Below are 18,117 nucleotides of genomic sequence, written 5' to 3'. Positions count from 1 at the left end.
ATGTGTTGTACACTCAGCGTACGTGGGTAACAGCAGTGGTGTAAAGTACTTAAGTAAGACTACTTTAAGGTACTAGTTTTTTTTGAGTATCTGTACTTTACTTTACAACTTTGACAACTTGGACTTTTACTACACTACATTCCTAAAGAAAATGATGTACTTTTTACTCCATACATTTTCCCTGACACCCAAAAGTACTCGTTACATTTTGAATGCTTAGCAGCACAGGGAAATGGTCCAATTCACACACTTATCAAGAGAACATCCCTGGTCATCCCTACTGCCTCTGATCTGGATGACTCACTAAACACACATGTTTTATTTGTGAATGAGTGTTGTCTGAGTGTTGGAGTGTGCCCTTGGCTATACATAGATTTTAAAGACAAGATCATTGAGCCGTCTGGTTGGCTTGATATAAGGAATAAGAAGTGATTCATACTTTCACTTTGACTTTTGATACTTAAGTACATTACTGGGTGACTTTAACTCGTCATTTTTTATTAAGTTATCTCCACTTTTACTCAAGTATGGCAATTGAGTACTTTTTCCAACACTGGGTAACAGTACAGAGTCGATAAGCAGGGGTACAAGGTAATTGAGGTAGAGCGGAGCAGTGTGTGTGTGCGTATGCGTGTGCGTGTGTGTGTGTCTACAATACCATATTTTGATGCGGGGCTAAATGAAATGAAAAGTTCTACAAATTGGACTACTTCACTGTCAGTTCTGTTCTAGTTTGGTTGAGTACCAAACCATCAGAATGGAGAAAGCCCATTCAAATCACATTCAAATCAGAATATATTTGTTGCCAATTTATATGATCATGCAATAATCAGAAACAGAAAATACCCGTCAAATACTGCCATACCGTATTTATTTGTTTAAAATATCCTGATGTGATATCTTGGCCTTATCGCCCAGCCATAGTGTGTGTGTTCTTTTTAATTGTAGAAACTAGGAGGAATTTTGTCCCGCTCGGTCTCAGTGGTCATGGCCACATGGTTTCCCTGGTGATGGTGAAACGTGATCGTCTGTCTCTGGTCAGTGAATCATGCTGCACTGCTTTTCCCTCTTACTGAAACTCAGCTTTAGCAGAAGTGATACCGGATGCATTGTGCCTAGAAAGACACTTTCCCGTTACGGAGTTGTAGAAGTGGTGGGACTTTTCCGTAGAGGTGTGTCAGTGTGTGTGTGTGTGTGTGTGTGTGTGTGTGTGTGTGTGTGTGTGTGTGTGTGTGTGTGTGTGCAACCTTACGTAGACATGTTTAGTCTCCTTGACTCAATGTTAAAGATGCATCTCAACTAGTGTGTCTAGTCATTTTGCTCTACTAGTTCACACCATGAGAAGTGAAATGGCTGAACTGCTCTTTCAACCTTACATCCCAGACAATGTAGGCCCTGTTTTTCATTCTTGATGGTTTATTATTGCTAGCTACCACTCTGGTGTTCTTGCAGATACCCCCCCCCCCCCCTCCCCCCGCCCTATATAGCATGTTTTTCTGAACTGTGTGAATGTGTTAGGTCTCCCGCTCTTGTCCCCTGTGCTCTGATCTCTAGCTCCATGGTCTATGGTAATATATCTTGTATAAACATGACACAGGCATTTGAAGAAGTTGCTCTTAGGTCATAGTGTAAGAGGGGCATTAAGAGAAGATGTGGATGTCTCACACACGCACAGACACAGACACACACACAGACACACAGACACACACACACACAGTGCAGGGGAATGTTAGTTGCGCAAGCAGCACCAGGGTTTAGACTCCAGGCTGATCCCTGAGGAGACCCCCAGCACAGACCGACTCTGGAGTGTGTGAACCAGCACGTGTCTGTGTCTGTGTGTGTGTGTGTGTGTGTGTGTGTGTGTGTGTGTGTGTGTGTGTGTGTGTGTGTGTGTGTGTGTGTACATGCGTGTGTCAGAATGACTAGAATTATTGTGTTTTTGACATATTGCTGTTTGTGTAAATACGTTTGGCTGTGTGTTCCCTTGTGTGTGACTTTTTGTAAGTGATCACTGTGATATATTGTTGGTCCATGTGTGTGCGGGCCTCCATGTGGGTGTGTGTGTGTGTATGTGTGTGTCCATGTGTATGAATGTGCGTCTGCTTGTGCAGGCTAACGTGCGAGCGTGCGTTTGTCCGCGTGCTCGTACGTGTGCGTGCTGGCCTGGAGGTCAGCTTCAGCCTGAGCCTGGCAGCGTTTCCTCCAGTCGTCCACTCAGACCTTCCATCCAGCCTGCAAATGCTGCCTGCGTGATGTTATCAGGGTTGGGAGTCTGTTTGCTTTGGGAGTGCTGGGCAGTCCAGGGTGGGAAGGGTCGAAACGAGACACCCCCAGGGGATGGCCGAGGTAGAAGGCCCAGGAGGTCAAAAGAGTTTGGCCTGGGAAAGTGCTGCTGGGGCTGGGAGAGAGAGAGAGAGAGAGAGAGAGAGAGAGAGAGAGAGAGAGAGAGAGAGAGAGAGAGAGACCCGGACCAGTACTGAAAGACACGGACTGGATAAAAATGGAATGGAAAAAATAGTCAGCCAGGCCCGGTTGGGTCGGTCAGTGTAAAAAAGAAAAGATGATGCGCTGCTTGCGTCTTCGTCGTTTCCCCCCCCCCCCCCTCCTCCTCTCCTCACAACAAAAGCGTTTTTCTCACAGGAACAGAAACTGTAGGCTACGTCAGCGGCTTAACTCTTGTGGCGTAGGAGAAAGACAAAGGAAGAGTCCCGCACCTCCAGCACACGTGTGGGGTCGATGGGGGTGGATTGAGGGCCTGGCAGTGGCAGTACAGTATGTGTAAATATGGTCATTTGACAGACGGTTTTATCCAGACCTGTCTCGTTCAGTATGGCCCAGGCATGAATCAAACCCACAAATCTGGTGTTGCGCCACTATACCGCCTAACGCCCACAGAGACTATGTAAGCCGTGCTTGTTGTTATTGCTACCTGAATTAACTTTATCAGAAGCTATAGCTTATGCATAGGCCACAGCTAGCTACTGTGGTGTGGGACTAAGGGACCCCATTCATCTCCATTGTAATGGGAATAGACAGGCCTGACCTCTGCTTCCCAAGCTAGTTCATTTATATAGTCCACTGGTATGTATGTAGTGTGGGGGCTACCAGAGGCTAGCTAGCTAGTCTAGCGTGCGCTACTACTGTGGTGTGGGACTGGGGGACCCCATGATTCCCATCCCAATTCTAATGAGGTAGGACAGCCCCGGACCAGGCCTCTTGGTCGTCCGCTGCTTCCCAGAGGCAGTGTGTCTGCACGATCCCCGGGGTGATAAGGATTCGACTGATTGGAATCGAAGCGTTAGCTCAAGTGATGTGAGAGATTACAGTGTCTGTTGGGGTGAGATGAGGGTCGAGGTGATTGGACACCTGTGTACCTGTCCCTCTATTGTCCCTAGAATTTCGAAGCAAACAGCTGGAGGCAGGGCTTTCTCCTATAGAGCTCCATTTTCATGGAATGGTATGCCTATCCATGTGAGAGACGCAGACTCGGTCACAGTAGGTCCTATGATTGAGTGTAGTCTGGCCCAGGGGTGCGAAGCTGAACGGCAAGTCACTTGCTGTCTCTGCTTGGCCGGCTCCCCTCCCTCTGACCCTATTACGGGTGCTGAGTCAATGGCTTACTAGTGCTCTTCCATGCCGTCCCTAGGAGGGGTGCATCACTTGAGTGGGTTGAGTCACAGACGTGATCTTCCTGTCCGGTTTTGCACCCACCTCGGGCTCGTACAGTGGAGGAGATCTTCATGGGCTATACTCAGCCTTGTCTCAGGGAGGTAATTTGGTGGTCTGATGATATCCCTCTAGTGGTGTGGGGGCTGTGCTTTGGCAAAGTGGGCAGGGTTATATCCTGCCTGATTGGCCTTGTCCGGGGATATTGTCGGTTGGGGCCACAGTGTCCCCTGACCCACTCCTGTCTCAGCCTCCAGTATCTATGGTGCAATAGTCTATGTGCCGGGTCAGTCTGTTATATCTGGTGTAATTCTCCTGTCTTATCTGGTGTCCTGTGTGAATTTAAGTATGCTCCCTCTAATTCTTTCTCTCTCTCACTCCCCTCCCGGGGGACCTGAGCCCTAGGATCATGCCTCAGGACTACCTGGCCTGATGACTCCTGGCTGTCCCCAGTCCACATGGTCGTGCTGCTGCTCCAGTTTCAACTGTTCTGCATGCGGCTAGGGAACCCTGACCTGTTCACCGGATGAGCTACCTTGTCCCGGACCTGCTGCTTTTGACTCTCTCTCTCTCTACCGCACCTGCTGACTTGACCTCTGAATGCTCGGCTATGAAAAGCCCACTGACATTTACACCTGAGGTACTGCACCCTCTACAACCACTGGTTCTTATTTGACCCTGCTGGTCATCTATGAACGTTTGAACATCTTGAAGAACAATCTGGCCTTAAATGGCCATGTACTCTTATAATCTCCACCCGGCACAGCCAGAAGAGGTCTGGCCACCCCTCAGAGCCTGGTTCCTCTCTAAGTTTCTTCCTAGGTTCCTGCCTTTCCTAGCCACCGTGCTTCTACATCTGCATTGCTTGCTGTTTGGGGTTTCAGGCTGGGTGTCTGTATAGCACTTTGACATCTGCTGATGCAAAAAGGGCTTTATAAATACATTTGATTGATTAATTGATATATAAGCCCCTCCCCCTGGATATATTTTTTTTCTTTGTTTTCTCTTCCCTTCATTTTCCTTCATCGTCCCCAGTCTATTTTTGTGAACTTGTGGCCAGTTCCCACAGTGTTGTTTCCATGGTCATCAGCGTGAAGATAGCAAGCGAAGGGAGTAGGAGGGGAAGAGGAGGGTTGGGGGGATGGCTGGAGATGAGGAGCGAGGACTGAGAGCAAGGTGGGGGGTGGTGACAGAGAGCGGGAGAGACGGCAGTGTTGCGCTGGCTGCTGTGAGAGAGATAGCGTAGCGGCTTCTGCTCTGTCGCTGGAGAGAGGGAGGGGGGAGGGATGGAAGAGGGGGGGGGGGGGGGGGGGGTGTGGGGCAAGTGGGGGTGCAGCTCCCATGAATATCAGTGAGTTGTTGGACTGTGAGGAGACCGCTGGGGAGGTGGGGTGGGGTTGTTGCACTGTCTCTGCGATAGAGGTCTGAGGTGGGGTGGAGCGAGGCGGAAGAGGAGGGGGGAAAGCTGGTTAGGGGGTGAGGGGGCACTGAAAAAGGGACAGATTCAGTTCCCACACTTATAATTACTGTGTCACAGGAGAATGAAAGGGACTGCCGCTGGCCCTGGGGAATTTAGCTGGGGCCGGTCGGGGGAGGGAGGGAGAGGGGTCTATGACACAGGAACTCTCTCTGCTCTTTCTTTAGGCTTAACCTCATTGCTTTCACACCAGCAGAGCAGCAGAGGTGACCCCCCTCCTCCCCCTCCTCCTTCCATACCACCCCAACTCCTTAACCCCTCCCCCCCCTCTCTGCTTTTCTTAACCCCCCCATTCTCCTCTTTCCTTGTGCTTTTGTTCCCGCCTTCCTTTTTGAAACCCTCTTTCTTTCTTTCTTTCTTTCTTTCTTTCTTCCTTCCTTTCTTTCAATCTTTCTTTCTTTCTTTCTTTCTTCCTTTCTTTCTTTCTTGTCTTCCTCCACAGTGTTCTACCTCCTCAGGCCGCTGCGTCTCTTGTTGACACTGACACTCTGAAAGAGAGCTTTGATGTCCCTCTGCGTCTCTCTCGCTCACACACACACACACACACACACACACACACACACACACACACACACACACACACACACACACACACACGCACACACACACACACACACACACACACACACACACACACACACACACACACACACACACACACACACACACACACACACACGGATGCCTTATCCTGCATCATTACCACTTAACCCTGCCATCCTGCCAGCTCTTTAATTTCCCTTTATCTCCCCCACCCTGTATGTGTGCACGTTTGTGTGTGTGTGTGCGTGTGTGTGTGTGTGTGTGTGTGTGTGTGTGTGTGTGTGTGTGTTTGACCTATTCATTTCCCATTTTTCTGCCCCAGCGTGGGTGTGTGCGTGTTCTCAGGTTAAACACACATTATTAACCCAGCTAGATGTCCTATCTATAGACTAGTCTGGACCACTTGATTACCTCTGTCAGTGGTCATGTGTCATCCATTGATTTCACACACTGATAGAGGTATTGTTATTATCTCAGCCTGCGTGCTCCAACAACTTTTCCCACGGATACATTTTATCCTAGGGTAAGAAAGCCCTATTTGTGCTTATTATCCATCAACTCAATCATGCACTTCTGTGGTTTCATGCACAGTAAACACCTAGTGTCAGCCAAGCGTTGTGTGAAAGACACGTACACTGTTGTCCGTGAGGAGGCGTGAGATCGAAATGTAAAAATCTGTGACAAATCGATGTTGGCAACCAACGCCTAAATGACGGAAGTAACATCTGGAGGACTAAAAAGCTAAATGTTTGGCACCAAAACCATTTCAAAAGAAGTCCATTTGTGTATGTTGAAATTCTGTTCATAAATCGCTTAGACAATCCTAATTGGAAAACTGACGTTTTCCTAAAATCATGAATTGACATCCAATGAATGTATTGTTCTGGCAAGCAGACTGAACCAGCTTAGTTCAGAGGTTGACGCAGAAGTTGGTTCATATAGTGTACCAGAAAAAAAAAAGTGTCTCGCGCTCTCTTGGAGTTTGTTATGGGGTTATGGAGATCACTGGTGAGACTGACGGGGGAATGTTAGCTGGCACCGCTACAGCAACATACATGCTTTGTCCTGCGTCCACAGGCTTGGCACAGCTCCAGCTACATTCCACATACAGGCTTGGCGCTAGACAAGAACACAGAGAGAGCAGCCACATCACAGGTAATTAAGGATGCTTGGCTGTCAGTGGCAATGCTTGGAGAGAAAGTTCCAGAACCGATCATGTGTTTGAGGAAAGGTGCAATATACTGTAACTGGAGGCCTACCTGTAGCCTGTGTCTCCACACATATAGTCCTTTCACCCATCCCTGCCTTTTTACCTCTATCCCAGTCTCCCTAACCCTAGCCAGCAATGCCAGGCACCTCACCCCAGTGTCCCAGCCCTGGCAGCACACCATCCTGGTACCACCCACGCACCATTCTCCTTCCCCATCCCCGTTCCACATCACCTTGCCTCAGTCTCCCAACTGGCTTGCCCTGCCCTGCCAGCCCTTCTCCTTGAACCACCCAGGTGCCCTTCCCTTCTCCTTCCCAGTCCTGGCCCACATCTTTCTCAGGGAGAGGTTCCTCCGGGGGGCTGAACAGGCAGAGAGGCAGCCACTGTCAATATTTACAGTTGGGGATGAATCACGGAGCATTACAATAACATTCCGTGCATGCTTGTGTGTGCTTGTGTGAAAAGGAAGGTGTGAAATATGCGGCTGCGGTAGCGGGGTTGCACAACGGAATCCGGTGGCACTCCCATGACGGACAGTAGCTTTTGGGAACGGAAGCTTTGTGGAACGGTTATGATATGGTTGTCTGTCGTGGTATAGAATAGCAAGGAGTCCTGTTGGCTCTATTCATTCCATTTCTATCTGCGACATTGTGAAAACGTTTACCTCACTGAATAAATAAACCCCTGTGGCTGTGTGTGTGTGTGTGTGTGTGTGTGTGTGTGTGTGTGTGTGCCATGCGTCTCATAGTAGGAGTGCTGATTTAAGCTCTAAGAGAGTTTTGGTCTCTTAGATCATAATGAATGGGAACTGATCCTAGATCAGAACTTCTGCTCTGACGCTTTATGAATACAGGTCTCTGGACTGTGTGGAGATGGGAGTGTGTTTGATGAGATGTGGTTCTATTGGTCATTACAGCAGTATCTATGTTGGTCATAAACACAGTAATAACACACTAATTGCACATTAATAACACAGTAATAAGCCCCATCTAGTATGCTAGGGTCCCGTTGCAGCATGTTTCAATCTATAGCTACTATTTGTCCCTCAGTCTATATTCCAAAAACAGTTGCTTCTGGTTCATGCACACTCACAAACTAGCTGTTGAATCCATTTCTTGATATGTTTATGGTTGGAGTCACTGTTTTTTTTATCCTCTTAAAAACTCCTTACTCCCAATGTACCTTTGTCCAAGGACCTTTTCAATGTCTTTTCCGGAGCTATTTGGAGTTAGCGAGCCTCACCTGTCTGGCCTTGGCCACGGAATGAAAGAAAGAAGGGAAGAGAGGACAGAATGAAAGAGAGGTGAAAGGGAAAATTGAATGAACTCATAGTGCGAAGGGAACATGCATTTGTGATCTAGTGCGGAGACTATTATCCTCTCTCATTGGCCAGTAATTGAAGAGAGTTCTCAACACAATCAATGGGTGTGTGTGTGTGTGTCCGTCCGTCCGTCCGTCCCCTGGCTGTTCCCGAACCACTACCAAACAAAGCCCCTATTGGCCGGGAGCCGAGGGCTAAGCCACGGACCCAAAAATATTCCTCTCAATCAATTGTTCTGTTGCCTAGTTGACTGGCCCTTTTTCTTGCACATTAACTCCAACCTGATAATTGTTTTAAGATGCTCATACTATAGATCATTTAGATTTTTGATTTGGAATTGTAGGACTCCGGTAGTTATCAGAAAAATATACCTATACAAATTTGGTAAAACATTGAATTTGGCCTTTACTGATATAGCAACATAGAAACACATTCAATAACACACTCATACATGTCAAAACAGGCAGTCAAAAAATAAGTCATAAGGCATAAGATTTGGAAGTGTCTGTCCTATGGGACATATAAGACAGCTTGGTAATATATATATATTTACACATATTTAACCCCCTTTTTTGGGGGTGCACAACACTACTTCCATTCATTAAAAAACAAAGCGGTACCGGGTTACCTTCAGATGAGTCCCCCGTGAACATCGTGTTCGTAAGAGTCTCACATTAGCTTGTAACCTGGTTCAGAGGCTACAGACAGAGGTTGTCACAGTGGCGGAATCAACTTCAGATGAGTCCCCCGTGGGGCTTGAGGGGGTCGAAGATAAAAAAATAATAATTTAAAAACAGGGAACGCCACCGTGCCTGATCATGTTTTCGTAGGCCAAACCGTTCGGACGCTACAGATGTTTTTGTGAGGAGATCGATTTTCGGGATCTAACCTGGGTCTGGTGTAGCTCTGCCACTTTCAACCACAGATGCAGGAGGCTGATAAGGGCGGATGCAGTAGATTAAGATGCAGCCCATAGAGAAAAAACTCCATCTTAAAGAGACATATTTCGATGGGGATGTGTATTGTTAGTTAGATTGACGAGCTGCTCTATTTATTTATTCTTTACTGACAAAATGTGACTCTCTCTGAGGCCGGCCTTCTACATTCTATCTCCAACCACCTAACTAACATAAGCTAGTGGCCTTAGCGCAGTGCTGCCCTGACAAGAACAGAGAGGTGATTCTTCTTGATTTACAAGGAATTCCTGTTTTTCTGACATCCTCCGTTGATATATAATTGGAACTGACCATTCCAGATTTTCCTCATTTCCTGTCTTGTTCTGATCACATCCCTGTCAAGAAGAAACGCAGCACAACCCAACAGCACAACCCGACATTATCTAGGCTACATCACCCAGCATTATCTTCTACATAACCCAGCATAACCCAACATTATCTAGGTACGCAACTTAACATGATCTAACACATAACCCAACATTTTCTGACTTCACGCAGTTGGAGGAAAACGGAAAGGGAAAAACACGTTTGAAGAAACCCTACTAGCAATCAACAGGCAACCGCAACCTAACATTATCTAGGCTACATACTCAACATAACCAAACATTATCAACTTAGCCTTTAATTACATAGATTATCTTCACATTGCTGTATGTTGGTGGAAAACAGAAAGGGAAAAAAACATATATGACTGACATGGCGACCTGCCTGCCTGTCTGACTGTCTGTGACGTTAGTCAGAGGACAGACCGACCTGCCTGCCTGCCTGCCTGTCTGACTGTCTGTGACGTTAGTCAGAGGACAGACCGACCTGCCTGCCTGCCTGCCTGTCTGACTGTCTGTGACGTTAGTCAGAGGACACACCGACCTGCCTGCCTGCCTGCCTGTCTGACTGTCTGTGACGTTAGTCAGAGGACACGCCGACCTGCCTGCCTGTCTGACTGTCTGTGACGTTAGTCAGAGGACACACCGACCTGCCTGCCTGCCTGCCTGTCTGACTGTCTGTGACGTTAGTCAGAGGACACGCCGACCTGCCTGCCTGTCTGACTGTCTGTGACGTTAGTCAGAGGACACACCGACCTGCCTGCCTGCCTGCCTGTCTGACTGTCTGTGACGTTAGTCAGAGGACACGCCGACCTGCCTGCCTGTCTGACTGTCTGTGACGTTAGTCAGAGGCTGATCAAATGCCTAGATATCTAGTCAGGACAGGCTCCTAGCTGTTCCAAGTTCAGGCTCACAGAGTTCGCAGGTCAGGCCTAGACATTAACCCAGGCAGATGCACTAATTAAAGAGCTGCATCTGTCCTGTGATGTGAAAGTGGAGAGTTCAAACCCAATGAGCTTTCTACTGCAAAGCAGCTAAATGTACTCATTACCCCCCTAAAGAAGTGATTGTCATAGTTGTAACTGGGAGAACTAGAGCAGAATCTTTTATGGTTTCAAAGGTTTTGTTTGTTTCCCATTTCAGTTTACACATTGCTTGCATAAACATGGTTTATTTTCATGTCATGTGCAGCAAAACCCATATTTTTTATTTCATTGAACCTTTATTTAAGCAGAGAATCATGCTGAGACCACAGTCTCTTTCGCAGACGAGCACCTGCGCGAACAAATCAATTAACAACAATTACACTACACACATCGATACACACATCAATTACCTGGAGGACTGTACAATGTTTACTGTGGTTCATTTCATCATTTCAGGCACAGATAATGTGGTGTGGTTTGTCCACCACAACCCACCTACATGTATTACCACTGTCCATTACTATTATTTTAGTTTCAATGAAGCGAACATATGATGTGCTTTCCCCCCCCCCCTTTCATCTGTATCTATGTGTTGGCCATAGATCCTAGCATACCAACTACCACATAGCAAAGAAGTTAGGTAGCAGAGAGAGAGAGAGAGCTGGTCCTGGAGAGTGTCTCGCTCTCTTTCTCTAACCCCCAGTTCCCACGCTGTTACACCTCCCTCCCTCCCTAGCAGATCTTTACCTGACTCACTCCATTCTGCTCGCTGCAGATTGAATCAAATCACTAACGCTCCATTGGCTAGCGGCCTGGGTCACTGGCGCTCTATTGGCTAGTGGCTCAGGTCATGTGACCCAACAGCCAGCCAGTCCCACCTCCTGTGTGCAGTCCAGGATTTTCCCATGGGAGCGACCAGGAGAGGAGAGGAGAGTGGGACTGAGCCTGTGTGTGTGTGTGTGTGTTCCTCCTCCTTTCCTCTCTCACTTCACTCACTATCCCCCTCTTTTCTCTCTTTTTTCCGACACATCTTCTCCTTTGAAAAACAGTATCACATTCTGATAGCCTTTGTTGTCACGACAAGGAGAATTATCTTTGGCATTGTCCCAAAGTGTGAGATACCGGGACACTGTGAAAAGAGTGGAAAGAGATAGCTTACAAATCTCTTACACTCATAAAAATCTTTGCACATTGTAAATGTTGTGTCTATGTATGGATGACTTACACCAATCTACGTTTATTTTTTGCTTACTTTCATTATTTTTAAGTAGTTAGTATGTTATACTTTTATATATTTTTATTTCACATTTCTTTAACCAGGTAGGCCAGTTGAGAACAAGTTCTCATTTACAACTGCAACCTGGCCAAGATGAAGCAAAGCAGTGTGACACAAACAACACAGAGTTACACATGGAATAAACAAACGTGCAGTCAATAACACAATAGAAAATGTCTATATACTGTACAGTGTGTGCAAATGGCCTGAGGATGTAAGGCAATAAATAGGCCATAGTAGCGATGTAATTACAATTGAGTAAATTAACACTGGAGTAATAGATGTGCAGATGACGATGTGCAAGTAGAAATACTATAGAAGAAATACCATAAAAACAATATGGGGATGAGGTAGGTAGATTAGATGGGCTATTTACAAATGGGCTGTGTACAGCTTCAGCGATCGGTAAGCTGCTCAGATAGCTGATGCTTAAAGTTAGTGAGGGAGATATAAGTCTCCAACTTCAGAGATTGTTGCAATTCGTTCCAGTCATTGGCAGCAGAGAACTGGAAGAAAAGGCGGACAAATTAGGTGTTGGCTTTGGGAATGACCAGTGAGATAAACCTGCTGGAGCGCGTGCTACGGGTGGGTGTTGTTATCGTGACCAGTGAGCTGAGATAAGGTGGAACTTTACCTACCAAAGACTTATAGATGACCTGGTGCCGAATATGTAGCGAGAGTCAGCCGACGAGAGCATACAGGTCACAGTGGTGGGTGGTATATGGGGCTTTGGTGACAAAACAGATGGCACTGTGATAGACTGCATCCAATTTGCTGAGTAGAGTGTTGGAGGCTATTTTGTAAATGACATCACCGAAGTTGAGGATCAGTAGGATAGTCAGTTTTACGAGGGTATGTTTAGCAGCATGAGTGAAGGATGCTTTGTTGCGAAATAGGAAGCCGATTCTAGATTTAATTTTGGATTGGAGATATTTAATATGAGTCTGGAAGGAGAGTTTACAGTCGCAGCCAGACACCTAGGTATTTGTAGTTGTCCACATATTCTAATTCAGATCCATCCAGAGTAGTGATGCTAGTCGGACGGACGGGTTCGGGCAGCGAACGGTTGAAAAGGATGCATTTAGTTTTACTAACGTTTAAGAGCAGTTGGAGGCCACGGAAGGAGTATTGTATGGCATTGAAGCTCGTTTGTAGGTTTGTTAGCACAGTGTCCAAAGAAGGTCCAGATGTATACAGAATGGTGTTGTCTGCGTAGTGGTGGATCAGGGAATCACCCGCAGCAAGAGTGACATCGTTGATATATACAGAGAAAAGAGTCGGCCCGAGAATTGAACCCTGTGGTACCCCCATAGAGACTGCCAGAGGTCCGGACAACAGGCCCTCCGATTTGACACACTGAACTCTGTCTGAGAAGTAGTTGGTGAACCAGGCGAGTTAGTCATTTGAGAAACCAAGGCTGTTGAGTCTGCCGATAAGAATATGGTGATTGACAGAGTCGAAAGCCTTGGCCAGGTCAATGAAGACAGCTGCACAGTACTGTCTTTTATCGATATCGATTATGATATCGTTTAGTACTTTGAGCGTGGCTGAGGTACACCCATGACCGGCTCGGAAACCGGATTGCACAGCGGAGAAGGTACGTTGGGATTCGAAATGGTCAGTGATCTGTTGATTAACTTTCGAAGACTTTAGTAAGGCAGGGCAGGATGGATATAGGTCTGTAACAGTTTGGGTCTAGAGTGTCACTGCCTTTTTACATAGTTTACATAATTTGCTCTCTCTAGACAAGACAATGCCTCTACTGTTTTGAACAATGATTCATATGCTATTCATATACTTCTAGAAAGAAGATGCAGTATAACAAAATAAAAAGTCATATTTTAACATCAAGGTGTCATTTCATGTTATACATTTTTGGGCTTGAGGAGTGGCTTTTGTCGTGTGTGTGTGTGTGTGTGTGTGTGTGTAGCAAAGAGAGAGAGAGAACGGTGTGTGAGTGGTCAGCAGGGTTGGGTAGGTCACTTTCTAAATGTAATCTGTTACAGCTACTAGTTACCTGTCCAAAATTGTAATCAGTAATGTCATTTTTGGATTACCCAAACTCAGTAACCGAATCTGATTACAATTTCCCCCTTAAGAGACATTAGAAGAAGACAAAAATGTATGTTACCAATTGAACGACATCTATTGCAGGATAAATCAATGTTCAAGTTTACATAGCTGGCCATACATGGATGTTACATTTTACTTTATGGGTTGATTATTTAGGCTTATTCTAACCCATCACTTTCGAACACATATAATAATATGATTAAATTGTATCTTTACATTAATATATATAATTTACAGTGGTGGAAACAGTACTCAAATCGCATACTTGAGTAAAAGTTAAGATACCTTAATAGAAAATGACTCATGTAAAAGTGAAAGTCACCCAGTAAAATACTACTTGAGTAAAAGTCTAAAAGTATTTGGATTTAAATATACTTAAGTTTTAAAAGTAAATGGAATTGCTCAAATGTACTTAAGTATCAAAGTACAAGTATAAATAATTTCAAATTCCTTTTATTGAGCAAACCAGACCGCACAATTTGTATTTTATTTTTTATTGATGGTTAGCCATGGGTACAATACAACACTCAGACATCATTCCCAAATAAAACATTTGTCTTTAGCGAGTCCGCTAAGTCAGAGGCAGTAGGGATGACCAGGGATGTTCTCTTGATAAGTGTGTGAATTGGACCATTTCCCTGTGCTGCTAAGAATTCAAAATGTAACGAGTACTTTTGTGTGTCAGGGATGGAGTAAAAAGTTTTTAAAAAATATTTAAGAATGTAGTGAAGTAAAAGTAACCAAAAATATGAGTAGTAAAGCACAGATACCTCAAAAACTACTTAAGTAGTACTTTAAAGTATTTGTACTTAAGTACTTTACACCACTGATAATGTTTAAGTCCAAAAATGGATGTAGGAACTACAGATGGCCCCTTTTAAGTCTATCAAAGTGTGTGAGTTTGAGCATGTGTCCATTAGGCCTATGGATTTATGGATTTTAATCAGCGTGAAAAAGATTGAGCAATAAAAACCCTAATTTTATTCCATAGGCACTATGCAGGTGTTGCAAGAGCGCATTTTTCACTGGCTGTCCACTGGTTTCAAAAACAATGATTGATAAACAGCTTAAACTTCTTGAATTCAATTATTGGGTTGAAATATACATTTATATTTGTGAACAGCCATCCACATCAACCACAATCCACAAGGCACAAATAGCTAAATGAGAGAGCAGCAGTGTGATTCACATTAATGCGCTATGTAGATATCAATAATAAGTGATATCCGTATAGCCGTAGACTACATCACTGCTGTCATCCTTACCTCCAAACATTTATTCAAGTTGGATCATATTTGGATGCCGACAGCAGTCGCACCATAGGAAGACATAGCTTGGACTGTAGTCTACAAAAGTCCATTCCTGCTCTTTTCCTGCGATCCATCAAACACATTTGGTGTGTCATCATAGTGGTCTCTGATTTATGGTCATAGTGGTCTCTGACTCACTCAGGTAGAACAAACTTAAACTTAAAGTAATCATCTAGTTTTTCTAAAGTATCTGTAATCTGATTACAATATGTTTTGATTACAGTTACCTTCTTTTTAAACCTTTTTTTGTAATCCCTTATGTAAACCGTTACTCCCCAACCCTGGTGGTGAGGAGGGTGTGTACTATCTGTACTGTATTTGTGTGAGAACCTTGTGTCTGTGCGTATCTCTGTCCGTGTGTGTGGTGAGAACGTTGTGTCTGTCTGTATTTGTGTGAGAACTTTGTGCCTGTGCGTCTCTCTGTCTGTGTGTGTGAGAGGACGGTGTGTGTGTGTGTGTCTGTCTGTGTAACAAACGTCGATGGAAAGAAAGAAAGGAGTGTGTGAGTACTTGCATAAGCTGGGAGAGTTACCGGTGCAGGTTTTGACTTGCTCGACCATGGGAAACTTTGAGCTGAGTAAATAGTCACTGTTGTCCTGGCTGAAGCGCTGTGATGTGTGTGTGTGTGTCTGCGTGCCTGCCTGCCTGCCTGTCTGTCTGAGCAATGTGTGTGTGTGTGTGTGTTAAGAGATCAGCCTAGTTAGAATACAGAGGGGCATGAGAGCGATGTCTCCATTCAGACAGCCAGAGGTTAGCACATGTGACACTCCAACACACACGTCCCACACCTCCACAGACTACACTACAGACTACACTCACATTGCTTAGTAACAGACGGAAGAGGATCATGTTCAGTCAAGAAAATGATGGAACCCATACATTCATCTCATTTGCACATTAGACACATGCTATTATAATTGCTTTGTTCACTTTGAATAGTAATGTTGTAATACAAAGCTATTCATTAAAACTGTACTATTATTGTTCAAGTTCAAGCTTTTACTGATATCCACATGGCAGTCAAGACACTAAAATACATGGATGTTACAATACACAGTAAAACACACTGTAATGTTCAAGTTGTAAAATTCACGACTATAGTTTAATACCTTTAAGGACACTCAAAGAGTTTTGTTGATCCAGTTGCATAGGCAGGTTATGGGTTCCTTTATATATCTCTCAGTCCTGGCCTGTGGGATAGAGAGAAGGTGGGTACTTCAGGTGGATCTCCCTGACACTTGTCCTCGACAATTGGGTAGCCAGTCTTGGAAGGGGGTCACGGAGTGAGGGCAGTATTAGGGAAGATACGAGCATCCTTGTATCCAGGATATGCTGTGCCGAGGACGATTCCACAAGTGTGCTTCTGTATGCGTTTGAGTTGGTCAGAGAGGGTTTGAGCTGTGCCAAGCTGGTGCGGCATTGTCTAGGCAGGGTCTAACATAGCCTGTGTAAATGGCTTACCAGGTCCATTTTCATACATTTTAAATATGCCCACAGAGGACTGAGTTGGGTCATATTCATTATACACCAAACTGAGTTCAAAGAACTGAAACGGGGAGTAACTACCTGCACTTATGCAAAAATAAACACTTGCTTGAATCTTTCCTTTGCAAACCGTTTTGTTACACTTGTCTGTTGATTCACGGCCCTCTCCAAAGTGGCGTGTTGTTTACAGGGGTTGAGTCCAGGGGTATTGACAGGGCTCTTAGCATCAGTTTGCTGTCAGGGGGGGCTACAGATGAGGGCTCAGCCATGTGACACTAGAGAACTAGAGAACACAAAAGCACCATAGAAGTGTGAGTGCTACCCAAGCGCGAATGGTATCTCCCACAGTTCCTCTCTGTCTCCCGTGTGTGTGTGTGTGTGTGTGTGTGTGTGTGTGTGTGTGTGTGTGTGTGTGTGTGTGTGTGTGTGTGTGTGTGTGTGTGTGTGTGTGTGTGTGTGTGTGTGTGTGTGTGTGTGTGTGTGTGTGTGTGTGAGGACGGTGGGTGTGGTGGTAACTGGCTGTATCTGGGTGTGTCTGTTGTGTGAATGCTGCGGAAATGCCTGATGGTCTTTACAACATCACATGAAATGCCTTAGCTTGGGAAGGTTTATACGGTCTCTCTTTTCTTCAGCTAGCTGTCACTTTTATTCAAAAGTAACTTACAGTTGACACAGACACATCTATTCAGTACATGTGTGTAGCCAATGCCATGCTCCATTCATTCATGTCTCTTGTGAATACCATGCAGATGTTAAGGCAGTAGGTAAATATTACGTTTGGTGTGTTCTTCAGTTTTCAAGGTAACAGTGACCAGTACCTGAAGCTACCTAGAAAGACATGACACGCATGCTGAAGGAGAGAAGTACATTCCCTGTCCCTTCCTCAGACACCTTCCGGTTTCAAATGTCAGAGATGTTCATTTTGAAAGTAAATGGAGTTTTCTATTCCTCTCTGCAGGGTTTCTACAACAGTAGCAGCAGGCTCCTGTTCCACCAGAAGGTGAGACCTGGGACAACCCTCCCCCCAACCTGTCTACCACCCCAGTCCCCTTCCTGGCCACAGGGGCCCACACGTTCAGACATGGACCCCTCCACCTTCCACGCTCACCTTCACTTCGGGAGCTGTGTTTTTTTAAAATGAATTTTCTTTAACCAGGCAAGTCACTTAAGAACAAATTCTTATTTACAATGACGGTCTACCCCAGCCAATGCTGGGTCAATTGTGCACTGCCCTATGGGCCTCCCAATCACAACCAGATGTGATACAGCCTGGATACGAACCAGGGACCGCTGCGCCACTCAGGAGCGTTACAGCTCCACACCGTGCCCCCTGGCCTGCTACCTAGGTTGTCCTTCTTCTTTATCTGCACTGGCTGTGGCAAGGTCTTCTGGGAATGGTCCCACGTTCAGCAGGGTCGTGTCAGAGTTCCAAGAAGTGCTGTATATCACTGAGGATACTGAGGATACTACTCCATCATCGAACAAGGCTAGACCCGTAACCTCTGACCCCTGACCTCTCTCAGTCCATCTTGTAGGAGTCAAAATGGCCAC

The sequence above is a fragment of the Oncorhynchus mykiss genome, chromosome 5 (assembly GCF_013265735.2).
Source record: "Oncorhynchus mykiss isolate Arlee chromosome 5, USDA_OmykA_1.1, whole genome shotgun sequence".
Lineage (NCBI taxonomy): Eukaryota > Metazoa > Chordata > Actinopteri > Salmoniformes > Salmonidae > Oncorhynchus > Oncorhynchus mykiss.
Note: the sequence above shows the minus strand (reverse complement) of the source record.